The following is a 19496-nucleotide window of genomic DNA, read 5'->3' as shown; positions in this document are numbered from 1 at the left end:
ATCGTGAGTTGTCATTTTTAGTCAATTGTGTCAAAGAATGGATGCCTTTGTGAATTAATCATGATGGGTGTTTATGACGTGTGGAAACGGCCATAAAAGTTACAATTTATGACTGATGTTATCCGTTAAATAATGGAGTGTTATAAACCCGTTAATTGTAGTGCTGTGTTTACAGCGCGCTCTATGTACATATGAGGATTGAATGGGGAAAGTGCGGAAAGGACACAACTGGTATTGGTGGGGATTAACAAAACTAAACATTAAATGACGAAAACTGGGTAATGTGAGCTTAAAAAAGTGTGCATGACAAAAAGCATATGTTATGCATGCGACGCTTCGGTATGTCCAATACCTGGAATAACAATATATAATTAATTGGATTGAGGTTTTGTGAGCCTTGACTTAGTTATTAAGTTGTAATTTTGTATAACTGAAATTGCTTTATAGATTGTTGGATGCCTATTAATACTTCTATATGTTATGTAATCTAGTATAGATACATAAGTTCTTTTCTTAAGTTTAAGCCATTTGGGTACCTTGTATTAAGTCTATATATCCAATATGCTTCCCTAAGGTGGGTTTTGTGTTTGATGTCACCTCCCCGTTTGCAGGGATGAATTTTTTCAATAGCATAACAACAGAAAAATTTGGTAGATCTATGATGTTGGGAGATGAAGTGCTTGGAAGCATTGGATATATTTACAATATTTTCATTTCTGATGTAGCCAAGATGTTCCAGAATTCTTATTTTGAATTTTCTATTTGTGCACCCTACGTATTTCAAATTACATTCACTGCATTCTATGATATAGATAACCGACTCGGAATTACAGTTAATATAATTTTGAATATTGAAATTGTCAGTTTGCGTAGAGTCAGTGAAATTTTTGGTTATCCGGACGTGGGTGCACACTTTGCATGGGTGCTGCCCACACTTGTAGAAGCCCGTAGTCTCTAACCATGTTGTTTTTGTCTTTTCATTAGCAGAAAATAGAGATGGGGACAGAGCACTGCCTAGCGAGGAGGCTTTCCTTGCTACTATTCTGCATCCACCAGATAACACCGTGCGCAGAGTGTCGTCCTCCATAAGAATCGGTAAGTAATCAGTTACTATTTTTTTAATTTGCATGAACTGATTGCTCTGTTGTAGGATCAGCGTTGGTTGATTGTCCGTGACTTGAGTACTGTGTATAGGGTGTGTCATTTTGCTGTGGTGACTTAGAAGTTGAGATCTACTTTTTTTGGTCATGATGTTGCTGGCCCGATTGAGTGACCATTTTGGATAGCCTCTTTCTTTAAGTCTTGTTTTAATGAGGTCTTGTTCAATTTCAAATTGATCTTGAGATGTGCAGTTCCTCTTAGCACGGTGCATCTCACCCACCGGTATGGCTTTTATGGTGTGCTTGGTATGACTGCTGTTTGCATGTAACAGATTGTTAGTGGCCGTGGGTTTCCGGTGTGTTTTGCTCCAAATTTTTTGGCCAGTGACACCTTTGAGTTCCAAATCCAAAAAGATGATGTTGGTGATATCAGAATGGTACGTAAATTTGAGGTTGCAATCATTGTTGTTGATGAATTGCACGAACCTAGGGATGATGTTAGTATCTTCTTTCCAAATAATTAATATATCATCAATGTATCTACCGTACCATTCTATACAGTGGCTGTAAATATTTTCCGTCGAAAAAATATAAAATTGTTCCCACCATGCCATGACCAAGTTTGCTACCGAGGGGGAGAATTTTGCCCCCATGGATACTCCTTTTAGTTGTAAATAGTATTTGGAATCAAATTGGAAGTAATTGTGAGTTAGGAGAAAATTAAGTACCTCTAGTATGTATGATTGGAAATTTGTATCGTACGTACTATGTTTGGTAAGATGATATTCGAGGGCAGTATGGGCAATTCGATGTGGGATTGATGTGTAGAGTGACACGACGTCACAAGTGAGCCAACTGTAATTTTTATCCCAACATTTATTGTCAAATAAATTCAGGACATGTTTGGTGTCTCTAAGAAAGCCAGGTGTTGTTTGTGCCAATGGTTGTAACAGCGTATCTAACCATTCTGAGAGTCTCTCTAGGATCGATCCAATGCCTGAGACAATCGGTCTCATCGGTGGAGGAAATATCTGTTTGTGAATTTTAGGAAGTGCATGAATGATTGGGGTGATAGGTTGGTCAATGTAAATAAAATCCATTTGTTTTTGGTTAATGAAACCTTCTTGAAGACCGTCATTAAGTAATTTTTTCATTGACAATTTTATTGCTTCTGTTGGATTTTTGTCTAATTTTTTGTAGGTGGTTTCATCTGCCAGCATGTTTAAGATGGACTGTTGGTAATCTTCTTTGTTTAATACTGTGACATTGCCCCCTTTGTCGGACATTTTTATGATTAATTGTTTGTTTTCCTGCAATGATTTCGCTGCTTCTTTGAGTCTGGTTGGCATGTTATTAATAGGGCGCTGGCCTTTAAGGTTGTTAGCGAGATGGTGGAGTTCTTTTTCAATAACCATTTGGAACCGATCCATGGAATCTGTACGTGAGCTGGTAGGGTAGAATTTAGGGTTCGATGTTTTGAAATTGAGAGCTGTGGTCACTGTTTGGTTTGGCGTTTCATTTCGCATGTGATCTAGGCTAACTATTGTGGTAAGTTCTTCAAATGACAAATTAGACAACTGGGGCACCATTCCAGGTGACAATTCTGCCTGTCCATCAGTATTTGTAGTTGAGGATGATAACACTAATTTGGTATTTTCTAGTTTTGCTTCCTCTTGAGAGAGAAAGAAGTGCTTTTTAACTGTCAAGTTTCGAATAAATTTATTGATATCAAGTATAGTGTTAAAGATGTTAAAGTTTTTTTTGGGGGCAAAATTGAGGCCTAGAGACAAGACTTCGTTTTGTTCAGCTGTTAGGGGTGTGGAGGAAAGGTTGGTAACATTTGTGGTTAATGTTGTTGGAATTTCTTTGATCGGAGGCGGCGGTTTTGTTCTGTATTTAATCGACTTATGTTTTCTGCCGCCCCTCCTTCCCCGTTTTTTGACTGGAACAAAGTGTTGTCTGGTCTGGAATGTACGTTGGAACGTATTCGTGTGTTTTCATCATCTGAGATACCGTCAGCAGATTCTGGTTCAGTAGAGCTGAAACTGACCCTATTTGGTAGGTCTCTAAAATGTTTGTATGTCTGGTTTCTCTTTTTCAAAATAGATCTCGGTCTATTGTAGTTCCTGGTTTTTTGGCTCCAGTTGTAAACTTCGTTACATGAGTAATCTTTAGTATCTCTTTGAAATTTGTTTTTTTTGATGTCTGCAATAGCATGGTCCAATTTGTCAGTAGCAGATGACGTTCTGGTATGGAGGAGAATGAACGAAGGTGAATCTGAGTAAACCTCCAATGATTTCTTTATTTCTGAAATGTTGGTATCTAGTTCCTTTAATTTGAGTTCCTCCTGTTTCGTGATCAATTTCATAAGATTTAATGAGCATGTGGACAAAATATCGTTCCACTCCTTTTGAAAGTCCTCTGTGTAAATAAAACTCGGTGTTTTACGTAACCGTAGCCCTCTGGGTATCATGTCCTTAGCGATATAATTTTTAAGCGTGGTAAGATCCCTCCAGATTTTTGCTTGCTGGGCTAGGTTTTTTTCTAATTTGTTGAAAAGATCTTCCATATCTTGGTTTTCATCTGTATGGTAAGATCGAAAACCATCCAACAATCTATAAAGCAATTTCAGTTATACAAAATTACAACTTAATAACTAAGTCAAGGCTCACAAAACCTCAATCCAATTAATTATATATTGTTATTCCAGGTATTGGACATACCGAAGCGTCGCATGCATAACATATGCTTTTTGTCATGCACACTTTTTTAAGCTCACATTACCCAGTTTTCGTCATTTAATGTTTAGTTTTGTTAATCCCCACCAATACCAGTTGTGTCCTTTCCGCACTTTCCCCATTCAATCCTCATATGTACATAGAGCGCGCTGTAAACACAGCACTACAATTAACGGGTTTATAACACTCCATTATTTAACGGATAACATCAGTCATAAATTGTAACTTTTATGGCCGTTTCCACACGTCATAAACACCCATCATGATTAATTCACAAAGGCATCCATTCTTTGACACAATTGACTAAAAATGACAACTCACGATATATACATATTCTTGGGCATCCAAGTAACGTCATTTATATCATTCACATTACTTAAAGTCAATATGAACGTTTTTCTTTGGAAGACGCAAAAGACCTGGACACACATTCTTTGTGTCAGACACGGTGATCGTGATAAACTAATATATACTCTGAACAGTCACAATCAAACCACAACATAATTACTACTAACATACAATATTCATTAGAAACAAGAATAAACATATTATACCAACTAATTCTTTAAAGTTATTACAATCCAAATAATAACACCACTACTCACAGATGAGGTCCGACAGAAAACAATCACATGACAATAATGACCATTTCCGGTTTGCGTTCCAACATAATACATATGTTGACACGCATAATAAACAGCTGACTGAATACAAAATGAACCATTTCCGGTTTGCGGTCCAAAGCAATCCAGACGGTGATAGGCAAAGTTAACCAGCTGACTGAATATAAATCTGACAGCGCGCCATTTTCAAAATTACTACAGCCAAGTTTAAGGACGCGGCAGACGTCCGAAACGCGTAGGCCCCCGAGGATACGTACCTCCACATCTCCACACACCCAGGACTACATGCAACTGGACTTCCCTTTTAAACCATCCGAAATAAACTTGGAAAAGAAAATCCATTTTAATTGCACCCAGCGCTGGATCCTACCTTCTTTCTTGCTTGTCAACCTCACGTTGTGCCGACACGAGGATCCGAGCGCAACCTACAATCTACAATCTACATCACACTGGAGTGTTAAGGTGAGCTGGAGGTTCCCTCCCCAGTTTCTATCTATTTGCAAGTTCGGTCATTTATGCCTCTCGAGCTCCTTCAACACGAGGTGTTTAAAGAAGAATATTAACAAAGTCCGGATATCTACCTCAAAACAAGTCCCAAATCATGCGGGTGTTGTGACTAGTGGAAGTGACAAACAGTAGCTACTCAGACGAAGTGGCCACAACTATTTAACAAGTAAATACCATTACTACCAATATATATAAACATCATTCTATAACAAACTGGTTGACCTACAAAACGAAATTTGATTTTGATTTTGTGATTTTAACTCACTTGCACATTGAATTGCACACCACCTGGATCAACACAAGCCATTTTTTGACTTACTCCTAAGGAACCATGACTTACAACATCCAAACTTCTCGCATAGAATTGGCGGAAAAAGTCTTTGGCAATCTTGACTACCATACAGATGAAAACCAAGATATGGAAGATCTTTTCAACAAATTAGAAAAAAACCTAGCCCAGCAAGCAAAAATCTGGTGGGATCTTACCACGCTTAAAAATTATATCGCTAAGGACATGATACCCAGAGGGCTACGGTTACGTAAAACACCGAGTTTTATTTACACAGAGGACTTTCAAAAGGAGTGGAACGATATTTTGTCCACATGCTCATTAAATCTTATGAAATTGATCACGAAACAGGAGGAACTCAAATTAAAGGAACTAGATACCAACATTTCAGAAATAAAGAAATCATTGGAGGTTTACTCAGATTCACCTTCGTTCATTCTCCTCCATACCAGAACGTCATCTGCTACTGACAAATTGGACCATGCTATTGCAGACATCAAAAAAAACAAATTTCAAAGAGATACTAAAGATTACTCATGTAACGAAGTTTACAACTGGAGCCAAAAAACCAGGAACTACAATAGACCGAGATCTATTTTGAAAAAGAGAAACCAGACATACAAACATTTTAGAGACCTACCAAATAGGGTCAGTTTCAGCTCTACTGAACCAGAATCTGCTGACGGTATCTCAGATGATGAAAACACACGAATACGTTCCAACGTACATTCCAGACCAGACAACACTTTGTTCCAGTCAAAAAACGGGGAAGGAGGGGCGGCAGAAAACATAAGTCGATTAAATACAGAACAAAACCGCCGCCTCCGATCAAAGAAATTCCAACAACATTAACCACAAATGTTACCAACCTTTCCTCCACACCCCTAACAGCTGAACAAAACGAAGTCTTGTCTCTAGGCCTCAATTTTGCCCCCAAAAAAAACTTTAACATCTTTAACACTATACTTGATATCAATAAATTTATTCGAAACTTGACAGTTAAAAAGCACTTCTTTCTCTCTCAAGAGGAAGCAAAACTAGAAAATACCAAATTAGTGTTATCATCCTCAACTACAAATACTGATGGACAGGCAGAATTGTCACCTGGAATGGTGCCCCAGTTGTCTAATTTGTCATTTGAAGAACTTACCACAATAGTTAGCCTAGATCACATGCGAAATGAAACGCCAAACCAAACAGTGACCACAGCTCTCAATTTCAAAACATCGAACCCTAAATTCTACCCTACCAGCTCACGTACAGATTCCATGGATCGGTTCCAAATGGTTATTGAAAAAGAACTCCACCATCTTGCTAACAACCTTAAAGGCCAGCGCCCTATTAATAACATGCCAACCAGACTCAAAGAAGCAGCGAAATCATTGCAGGAAAACAAACAATTAATCATAAAAATGTCCGACAAAGGGGGCAATGTCACAGTATTAAACAAAGAAGATTACCAACAGTCCATCTTAAACATGCTGGCAGATGAAACCACCTACAAAAAATTAGACAAAAATCCAACAGAAGCAATAAAATTGTCAATGAAAAAATTACTTAATGACGGTCTTCAAGAAGGTTTCATTAACCAAAAACAAATGGATTTTATTTACATTGACCAACCTATCACCCCAATCATTCATGCACTTCCTAAAATTCACAAACAGATATTTCCTCCACCGATGAGACCGATTGTCTCAGGCATTGGATCGATCCTAGAGAGACTCTCAGAATGGTTAGATACGCTGTTACAACCATTGGCACAAACAACACCTGGCTTTCTTAGAGACACCAAACATGTCCTGAATTTATTTGACAATAAATGTTGGGATAAAAATTACAGTTGGCTCACTTGTGACGTCGTGTCACTCTACACATCAATCCCACATCGAATTGCCCATACTGCCCTCGAATATCATCTTACCAAACATAGTACGTACGATACAAATTTCCAATCATACATACTAGAGGTACTTAATTTTCTCCTAACTCACAATTACTTCCAATTTGATTCCAAATACTATTTACAACTAAAAGGAGTATCCATGGGGGCAAAATTCTCCCCCTCGGTAGCAAACTTGGTCATGGCATGGTGGGAACAATTTTATATTTTTTCGACGGAAAATATTTACAGCCACTGTATAGAATGGTACGGTAGATACATTGATGATATATTAATTATTTGGAAAGAAGATACTAACATCATCCCTAGGTTCGTGCAATTCATCAACAACAATGATTGCAACCTCAAATTTACGTACCATTCTGATATCACCAACATCATCTTTTTGGATTTGGAACTCAAAGGTGTCACTGGCCAAAAAATTTGGAGCAAAACACACCGGAAACCCACGGCCACTAACAATCTGTTACATGCAAACAGCAGTCATACCAAGCACACCATAAAAGCCATACCGGTGGGTGAGATGCACCGTGCTAAGAGGAACTGCACATCTCAAGATCAATTTGAAATTGAACAAGACCTCATTAAAACAAGACTTAAAGAAAGAGGCTATCCAAAATGGTCACTCAATCGGGCCAGCAACATCATGACCAAAAAAAGTAGATCTCAACTTCTAAGTCACCACAGCAAAATGACACACCCTATACACAGTACTCAAGTCACGGACAATCAACCAACGCTGATCCTACAACAGAGCAATCAGTTCATGCAAATTAAAAAAATAGTAACTGATTACTTACCGATTCTTATGGAGGACGACACTCTGCGCACGGTGTTATCTGGTGGATGCAGAATAGTAGCAAGGAAAGCCTCCTCGCTAGGCAGTGCTCTGTCCCCATCTCTATTTTCTGCTAATGAAAAGACAAAAACAACATGGTTAGAGACTACGGGCTTCTACAAGTGTGGGCAGCACCCATGCAAAGTGTGCACCCACGTCCGGATAACCAAAAATTTCACTGACTCTACGCAAACTGACAATTTCAATATTCAAAATTATATTAACTGTAATTCCGAGTCGGTTATCTATATCATAGAATGCAGTGAATGTAATTTGAAATACGTAGGGTGCACAAATAGAAAATTCAAAATAAGAATTCTGGAACATCTTGGCTACATCAGAAATGAAAATATTGTAAATATATCCAATGCTTCCAAGCACTTCATCTCCCAACATCATAGATCTACCAAATTTTTCTGTTGTTATGCTATTGAAAAAATTCATCCCTGCAAACGGGGAGGTGACATCAAACACAAAACCCACCTTAGGGAAGCATATTGGATATATAGACTTAATACAAGGTACCCAAATGGCTTAAACTTAAGAAAAGAACTTATGTATCTATACTAGATTACATAACATATAGAAGTATTAATAGGCATCCAACAATCTATAAAGCAATTTCAGTTATACAAAATTACAACTTAATAACTAAGTCAAGGCTCACAAAACCTCAATCCAATTAATTATATATTGTTATTCCAGGTATTGGACATACCGAAGCGTCGCATGCATAACATATGCTTTTTGTCATGCACACTTTTTTAAGCTCACATTACCCAGTTTTCGTCATTTAATGTTTAGTTTTGTTAATCCCCACCAATACCAGTTGTGTCCTTTCCGCACTTTCCCCATTCAATCCTCATATGTACATAGAGCGCGCTGTAAACACAGCACTACAATTAACGGGTTTATAACACTCCATTATTTAACGGATAACATCAGTCATAAATTGTAACTTTTATGGCCGTTTCCACACGTCATAAACACCCATCATGATTAATTCACAAAGGCATCCATTCTTTGACACAATTGACTAAAAATGACAACTCACGATATATACATATTCTTGGGCATCCAAGTAACGTCATTTATATCATTCACATTACTTAAAGTCAATATGAACGTTTTTCTTTGGAAGACGCAAAAGACCTGGACACACATTCTTTGTGTCAGACACGGTGATCGTGATAAACTAATATATACTCTGAACAGTCACAATCAAACCACAACATAATTACTACTAACATACAATATTCATTAGAAACAAGAATAAACATATTATACCAACTAATTCTTTAAAGTTATTACAATCCAAATAATAACACCACTACTCACAGATGAGGTCCGACAGAAAACAATCACATGACAATAATGACCATTTCCGGTTTGCGTTCCAACATAATACATATGTTGACACGCATAATAAACAGCTGACTGAATACAAAATGAACCATTTCCGGTTTGCGGTCCAAAGCAATCCAGACGGTGATAGGCAAAGTTAACCAGCTGACTGAATATAAATCTGACAGCGCGCCATTTTCAAAATTACTACAGCCAAGTTTAAGGACGCGGCAGACGTCCGAAACGCGTAGGCCCCCGAGGATACGTACCTCCACATCTCCACACACCCAGGACTACATGCAACTGGACTTCCCTTTTAAACCATCCGAAATAAACTTGGAAAAGAAAATCCATTTTAATTGCACCCAGCGCTGGATCCTACCTTCTTTCTTGCTTGTCAACCTCACGTTGTGCCGACACGAGGATCCGAGCGCAACCTACAATCTACAATCTACATCACACTGGAGTGTTAAGGTGAGCTGGAGGTTCCCTCCCCAGTTTCTATCTATTTGCAAGTTCGGTCATTTATGCCTCTCGAGCTCCTTCAACACGAGGTGTTTAAAGAAGAATATTAACAAAGTCCGGATATCTACCTCAAAACAAGTCCCAAATCATGCGGGTGTTGTGACTAGTGGAAGTGACAAACAGTAGCTACTCAGACGAAGTGGCCACAACTATTTAACAAGTAAATACCATTACTACCAATATATATAAACATCATTCTATAACAAACTGGTTGACCTACAAAACGAAATTTGATTTTGATTTTGTGATTTTAACTCACTTGCACATTGAATTGCACACCACCTGGATCAACACAAGCCATTTTTTGACTTACTCCTAAGGAACCATGACTTACAACATCCAAACTTCTCGCATAGAATTGGCGGAAAAAGTCTTTGGCAATCTTGACTACCATACAGATGAAAACCAAGATATGGAAGATCTTTTCAACAAATTAGAAAAAAACCTAGCCCAGCAAGCAAAAATCTGGTGGGATCTTACCACGCTTAAAAATTATATCGCTAAGGACATGATACCCAGAGGGCTACGGTTACGTAAAACACCGAGTTTTATTTACACAGAGGACTTTCAAAAGGAGTGGAACGATATTTTGTCCACATGCTCATTAAATCTTATGAAATTGATCACGAAACAGGAGGAACTCAAATTAAAGGAACTAGATACCAACATTTCAGAAATAAAGAAATCATTGGAGGTTTACTCAGATTCACCTTCGTTCATTCTCCTCCATACCAGAACGTCATCTGCTACTGACAAATTGGACCATGCTATTGCAGACATCAAAAAAAACAAATTTCAAAGAGATACTAAAGATTACTCATGTAACGAAGTTTACAACTGGAGCCAAAAAACCAGGAACTACAATAGACCGAGATCTATTTTGAAAAAGAGAAACCAGACATACAAACATTTTAGAGACCTACCAAATAGGGTCAGTTTCAGCTCTACTGAACCAGAATCTGCTGACGGTATCTCAGATGATGAAAACACACGAATACGTTCCAACGTACATTCCAGACCAGACAACACTTTGTTCCAGTCAAAAAACGGGGAAGGAGGGGCGGCAGAAAACATAAGTCGATTAAATACAGAACAAAACCGCCGCCTCCGATCAAAGAAATTCCAACAACATTAACCACAAATGTTACCAACCTTTCCTCCACACCCCTAACAGCTGAACAAAACGAAGTCTTGTCTCTAGGCCTCAATTTTGCCCCCAAAAAAAACTTTAACATCTTTAACACTATACTTGATATCAATAAATTTATTCGAAACTTGACAGTTAAAAAGCACTTCTTTCTCTCTCAAGAGGAAGCAAAACTAGAAAATACCAAATTAGTGTTATCATCCTCAACTACAAATACTGATGGACAGGCAGAATTGTCACCTGGAATGGTGCCCCAGTTGTCTAATTTGTCATTTGAAGAACTTACCACAATAGTTAGCCTAGATCACATGCGAAATGAAACGCCAAACCAAACAGTGACCACAGCTCTCAATTTCAAAACATCGAACCCTAAATTCTACCCTACCAGCTCACGTACAGATTCCATGGATCGGTTCCAAATGGTTATTGAAAAAGAACTCCACCATCTCGCTAACAACCTTAAAGGCCAGCGCCCTATTAATAACATGCCAACCAGACTCAAAGAAGCAGCGAAATCATTGCAGGAAAACAAACAATTAATCATAAAAATGTCCGACAAAGGGGGCAATGTCACAGTATTAAACAAAGAAGATTACCAACAGTCCATCTTAAACATGCTGGCAGATGAAACCACCTATAAAAAATTAGACAAAAATCCAACAGAAGCAATAAAATTGTCAATGAAAAAATTACTTAATGACGGTCTTCAAGAAGGTTTCATTAACCAAAAACAAATGGATTTTATTTACATTGACCAACCTATCACCCCAATCATTCATGCACTTCCTAAAATTCACAAACAGATATTTCCTCCACCGATGAGACCGATTGTCTCAGGCATTGGATCGATCCTAGAGAGACTCTCAGAATGGTTAGATACGCTGTTACAACCATTGGCACAAACAACACCTGGCTTTCTTAGAGACACCAAACATGTCCTGAATTTATTTGACAATAAATGTTGGGATAAAAATTACAGTTGGCTCACTTGTGACGTCGTGTCACTCTACACATCAATCCCACATCGAATTGCCCATACTGCCCTCGAATATCATCTTACCAAACATAGTACGTACGATACAAATTTCCAATCATACATACTAGAGGTACTTAATTTTCTCCTAACTCACAATTACTTCCAATTTGATTCCAAATACTATTTACAACTAAAAGGAGTATCCATGGGGGCAAAATTCTCCCCCTCGGTAGCAAACTTGGTCATGGCATGGTGGGAACAATTTTATATTTTTTCGACGGAAAATATTTACAGCCACTGTATAGAATGGTACGGTAGATACATTGATGATATATTAATTATTTGGAAAGAAGATACTAACATCATCCCTAGGTTCGTGCAATTCATCAACAACAATGATTGCAACCTCAAATTTACGTACCATTCTGATATCACCAACATCATCTTTTTGGATTTGGAACTCAAAGGTGTCACTGGCCAAAAAATTTGGAGCAAAACACACCGGAAACCCACGGCCACTAACAATCTGTTACATGCAAACAGCAGTCATACCAAGCACACCATAAAAGCCATACCGGTGGGTGAGATGCACCGTGCTAAGAGGAACTGCACATCTCAAGATCAATTTGAAATTGAACAAGACCTCATTAAAACAAGACTTAAAGAAAGAGGCTATCCAAAATGGTCACTCAATCGGGCCAGCAACATCATGACCAAAAAAAGTAGATCTCAACTTCTAAGTCACCACAGCAAAATGACACACCCTATACACAGTACTCAAGTCACGGACAATCAACCAACGCTGATCCTACAACAGAGCAATCAGTTCATGCAAATTAAAAAAATAGTAACTGATTACTTACCGATTCTTATGGAGGACGACACTCTGCGCACGGTGTTATCTGGTGGATGCAGAATAGTAGCAAGGAAAGCCTCCTCGCTAGGCAGTGCTCTGTCCCCATCTCTATTTTCTGCTAATGAAAAGACAAAAACAACATGGTTAGAGACTACGGGCTTCTACAAGTGTGGGCAGCACCCATGCAAAGTGTGCACCCACGTCCGGATAACCAAAAATTTCACTGACTCTACGCAAACTGACAATTTCAATATTCAAAATTATATTAACTGTAATTCCGAGTCGGTTATCTATATCATAGAATGCAGTGAATGTAATTTGAAATACGTAGGGTGCACAAATAGAAAATTCAAAATAAGAATTCTGGAACATCTTGGCTACATCAGAAATGAAAATATTGTAAATATATCCAATGCTTCCAAGCACTTCATCTCCCAACATCATAGATCTACCAAATTTTTCTGTTGTTATGCTATTGAAAAAATTCATCCCTGCAAACGGGGAGGTGACATCAAACACAAAACCCACCTTAGGGAAGCATATTGGATATATAGACTTAATACAAGGTACCCAAATGGCTTAAACTTAAGAAAAGAACTTATGTATCTATACTAGATTACATAACATATAGAAGTATTAATAGGCATCCAACAATCTATAAAGCAATTTCAGTTATACAAAATTACAACTTAATAACTAAGTCAAGGCTCACAAAACCTCAATCCAATTAATTATATATTGTTATTCCAGGTATTGGACATACCGAAGCGTCGCATGCATAACATATGCTTTTTGTCATGCACACTTTTTTAAGCTCACATTACCCAGTTTTCGTCATTTAATGTTTAGTTTTGTTAATCCCCACCAATACCAGTTGTGTCCTTTCCGCACTTTCCCCATTCAATCCTCATATGTACATAGAGCGCGCTGTAAACACAGCACTACAATTAACGGGTTTATAACACTCCATTATTTAACGGATAACATCAGTCATAAATTGTAACTTTTATGGCCGTTTCCACACGTCATAAACACCCATCATGATTAATTCACAAAGGCATCCATTCTTTGACACAATTGACTAAAAATGACAACTCACGATATATACATATTCTTGGGCATCCAAGTAACGTCATTTATATCATTCACATTACTTAAAGTCAATATGAACGTTTTTCTTTGGAAGACGCAAAAGACCTGGACACACATTCTTTGTGTCAGACACGGTGATCGTGATAAACTAATATATACTCTGAACAGTCACAATCAAACCACAACATAATTACTACTAACATACAATATTCATTAGAAACAAGAATAAACATATTATACCAACTAATTCTTTAAAGTTATTACAATCCAAATAATAACACCACTACTCACAGATGAGGTCCGACAGAAAACAATCACATGACAATAATGACCATTTCCGGTTTGCGTTCCAACATAATACATATGTTGACACGCATAATAAACAGCTGACTGAATACAAAATGAACCATTTCCGGTTTGCGGTCCAAAGCAATCCAGACGGTGATAGGCAAAGTTAACCAGCTGACTGAATATAAATCTGACAGCGCGCCATTTTCAAAATTACTACAGCCAAGTTTAAGGACGCGGCAGACGTCCGAAACGCGTAGGCCCCCGAGGATACGTACCTCCACATCTCCACACACCCAGGACTACATGCAACTGGACTTCCCTTTTAAACCATCCGAAATAAACTTGGAAAAGAAAATCCATTTTAATTGCACCCAGCGCTGGATCCTACCTTCTTTCTTGCTTGTCAACCTCACGTTGTGCCGACACGAGGATCCGAGCGCAACCTACAATCTACAATCTACATCACACTGGAGTGTTAAGGTGAGCTGGAGGTTCCCTCCCCAGTTTCTATCTATTTGCAAGTTCGGTCATTTATGCCTCTCGAGCTCCTTCAACACGAGGTGTTTAAAGAAGAATATTAACAAAGTCCGGATATCTACCTCAAAACAAGTCCCAAATCATGCGGGTGTTGTGACTAGTGGAAGTGACAAACAGTAGCTACTCAGACGAAGTGGCCACAACTATTTAACAAGTAAATACCATTACTACCAATATATATAAACATCATTCTATAACAAACTGGTTGACCTACAAAACGAAATTTGATTTTGATTTTGTGATTTTAACTCACTTGCACATTGAATTGCACACCACCTGGATCAACACAAGCCATTTTTTGACTTACTCCTAAGGAACCATGACTTACAACATCCAAACTTCTCGCATAGAATTGGCGGAAAAAGTCTTTGGCAATCTTGACTACCATACAGATGAAAACCAAGATATGGAAGATCTTTTCAACAAATTAGAAAAAAACCTAGCCCAGCAAGCAAAAATCTGGTGGGATCTTACCACGCTTAAAAATTATATCGCTAAGGACATGATACCCAGAGGGCTACGGTTACGTAAAACACCGAGTTTTATTTACACAGAGGACTTTCAAAAGGAGTGGAACGATATTTTGTCCACATGCTCATTAAATCTTATGAAATTGATCACGAAACAGGAGGAACTCAAATTAAAGGAACTAGATACCAACATTTCAGAAATAAAGAAATCATTGGAGGTTTACTCAGATTCACCTTCGTTCATTCTCCTCCATACCAGAACGTCATCTGCTACTGACAAATTGGACCATGCTATTGCAGACATCAAAAAAAACAAATTTCAAAGAGATACTAAAGATTACTCATGTAACGAAGTTTACAACTGGAGCCAAAAAACCAGGAACTACAATAGACCGAGATCTATTTTGAAAAAGAGAAACCAGACATACAAACATTTTAGAGACCTACCAAATAGGGTCAGTTTCAGCTCTACTGAACCAGAATCTGCTGACGGTATCTCAGATGATGAAAACACACGAATACGTTCCAACGTACATTCCAGACCAGACAACACTTTGTTCCAGTCAAAAAACGGGGAAGGAGGGGCGGCAGAAAACATAAGTCGATTAAATACAGAACAAAACCGCCGCCTCCGATCAAAGAAATTCCAACAACATTAACCACAAATGTTACCAACCTTTCCTCCACACCCCTAACAGCTGAACAAAACGAAGTCTTGTCTCTAGGCCTCAATTTTGCCCCCAAAAAAAACTTTAACATCTTTAACACTATACTTGATATCAATAAATTTATTCGAAACTTGACAGTTAAAAAGCACTTCTTTCTCTCTCAAGAGGAAGCAAAACTAGAAAATACCAAATTAGTGTTATCATCCTCAACTACAAATACTGATGGACAGGCAGAATTGTCACCTGGAATGGTGCCCCAGTTGTCTAATTTGTCATTTGAAGAACTTACCACAATAGTTAGCCTAGATCACATGCGAAATGAAACGCCAAACCAAACAGTGACCACAGCTCTCAATTTCAAAACATCGAACCCTAAATTCTACCCTACCAGCTCACGTACAGATTCCATGGATCGGTTCCAAATGGTTATTGAAAAAGAACTCCACCATCTCGCTAACAACCTTAAAGGCCAGCGCCCTATTAATAACATGCCAACCAGACTCAAAGAAGCAGCGAAATCATTGCAGGAAAACAAACAATTAATCATAAAAATGTCCGACAAAGGGGGCAATGTCACAGTATTAAACAAAGAAGATTACCAACAGTCCATCTTAAACATGCTGGCAGATGAAACCACCTACAAAAAATTAGACAAAAATCCAACAGAAGCAATAAAATTGTCAATGAAAAAATTACTTAATGACGGTCTTCAAGAAGGTTTCATTAACCAAAAACAAATGGATTTTATTTACATTGACCAACCTATCACCCCAATCATTCATGCACTTCCTAAAATTCACAAACAGATATTTCCTCCACCGATGAGACCGATTGTCTCAGGCATTGGATCGATCCTAGAGAGACTCTCAGAATGGTTAGATACGCTGTTACAACCATTGGCACAAACAACACCTGGCTTTCTTAGAGACACCAAACATGTCCTGAATTTATTTGACAATAAATGTTGGGATAAAAATTACAGTTGGCTCACTTGTGACGTCGTGTCACTCTACACATCAATCCCACATCGAATTGCCCATACTGCCCTCGAATATCATCTTACCAAACATAGTACGTACGATACAAATTTCCAATCATACATACTAGAGGTACTTAATTTTCTCCTAACTCACAATTACTTCCAATTTGATTCCAAATACTATTTACAACTAAAAGGAGTATCCATGGGGGCAAAATTCTCCCCCTCGGTAGCAAACTTGGTCATGGCATGGTGGGAACAATTTTATATTTTTTCGACGGAAAATATTTACAGCCACTGTATAGAATGGTACGGTAGATACATTGATGATATATTAATTATTTGGAAAGAAGATACTAACATCATCCCTAGGTTCGTGCAATTCATCAACAACAATGATTGCAACCTCAAATTTACGTACCATTCTGATATCACCAACATCATCTTTTTGGATTTGGAACTCAAAGGTGTCACTGGCCAAAAAATTTGGAGCAAAACACACCGGAAACCCACGGCCACTAACAATCTGTTACATGCAAACAGCAGTCATACCAAGCACACCATAAAAGCCATACCGGTGGGTGAGATGCACCGTGCTAAGAGGAACTGCACATCTCAAGATCAATTTGAAATTGAACAAGACCTCATTAAAACAAGACTTAAAGAAAGAGGCTATCCAAAATGGTCACTCAATCGGGCCAGCAACATCATGACCAAAAAAAGTAGATCTCAACTTCTAAGTCACCACAGCAAAATGACACACCCTATACACAGTACTCAAGTCACGGACAATCAACCAACGCTGATCCTACAACAGAGCAATCAGTTCATGCAAATTAAAAAAATAGTAACTGATTACTTACCGATTCTTATGGAGGACGACACTCTGCGCACGGTGTTATCTGGTGGATGCAGAATAGTAGCAAGGAAAGCCTCCTCGCTAGGCAGTGCTCTGTCCCCATCTCTATTTTCTGCTAATGAAAAGACAAAAACAACATGGTTAGAGACTACGGGCTTCTACAAGTGTGGGCAGCACCCATGCAAAGTGTGCACCCACGTCCGGATAACCAAAAATTTCACTGACTCTACGCAAACTGACAATTTCAATATTCAAAATTATATTAACTGTAATTCCGAGTCGGTTATCTATATCATAGAATGCAGTGAATGTAATTTGAAATACGTAGGGTGCACAAATAGAAAATTCAAAATAAGAATTCTGGAACATCTTGGCTACATCAGAAATGAAAATATTGTAAATATATCCAATGCTTCCAAGCACTTCATCTCCCAACATCATAGATCTACCAAATTTTTCTGTTGTTATGCTATTGAAAAAATTCATCCCTGCAAACGGGGAGGTGACATCAAACACAAAACCCACCTTAGGGAAGCATATTGGATATATAGACTTAATACAAGGTACCCAAATGGCTTAAACTTAAGAAAAGAACTTATGTATCTATACTAGATTACATAACATATAGAAGTATTAATAGGCATCCAACAATCTATAAAGCAATTTCAGTTATACAAAATTACAACTTAATAACTAAGTCAAGGCTCACAAAACCTCAATCCAATTAATTATATATTGTTATTCCAGGTATTGGACATACCGAAGCGTCGCATGCATAACATATGCTTTTTGTCATGCACACTTTTTTAAGCTCACATTACCCAGTTTTCGTCATTTAATGTTTAGTTTTGTTAATCCCCACCAATACCAGTTGTGTCCTTTCCGCACTTTCCCCATTCAATCCTCATATGTACATAGAGCGCGCTGTAAACACAGCACTACAATTAACGGGTTTATAACACTCCATTATTTAACGGATAACATCAGTCATAAATTGTAACTTTTATGGCCGTTTCCACACGTCATAAACACCCATCATGATTAATTCACAAAGGCATCCATTCTTTGACACAATTGACTAAAAATGACAACTCACGATATATACATATTCTTGGGCATCCAAGTAACGTCATTTATATCATTCACATTACTTAAAGTCAATATGAACGTTTTTCTTTGGAAGACGCAAAAGACCTGGACACACATTCTTTGTGTCAGACACGGTGATCGTGATAAACTAATATATACTCTGAACAGTCACAATCAAACCACAACATAATTACTACTAACATACAATATTCATTAGAAACAAGAATAAACATATTATACCAACTAATTCTTTAAAGTTATTACAATCCAAATAATAACACCACTACTCACAGATGAGGTCCGACAGAAAACAATCACATGACAATAATGACCATTTCCGGTTTGCGTTCCAACATAATACATATGTTGACACGCATAATAAACAGCTGACTGAATACAAAATGAACCATTTCCGGTTTGCGGTCCAAAGCAATCCAGACGGTGATAGGCAAAGTTAACCAGCTGACTGAATATAAATCTGACAGCGCGCCATTTTCAAAATTACTACAGCCAAGTTTAAGGACGCGGCAGACGTCCGAAACGCGTAGGCCCCCGAGGATACGTACCTCCACATCTCCACACACCCAGGACTACATGCAACTGGACTTCCCTTTTAAACCATCCGAAATAAACTTGGAAAAGAAAATCCATTTTAATTGCACCCA

Source organism: Rhinoderma darwinii, chromosome 1, assembly GCF_050947455.1.
Source record: "Rhinoderma darwinii isolate aRhiDar2 chromosome 1, aRhiDar2.hap1, whole genome shotgun sequence".
NCBI classification, from domain to species: domain Eukaryota; kingdom Metazoa; phylum Chordata; class Amphibia; order Anura; family Rhinodermatidae; genus Rhinoderma; species Rhinoderma darwinii.
Note: the sequence above shows the minus strand (reverse complement) of the source record.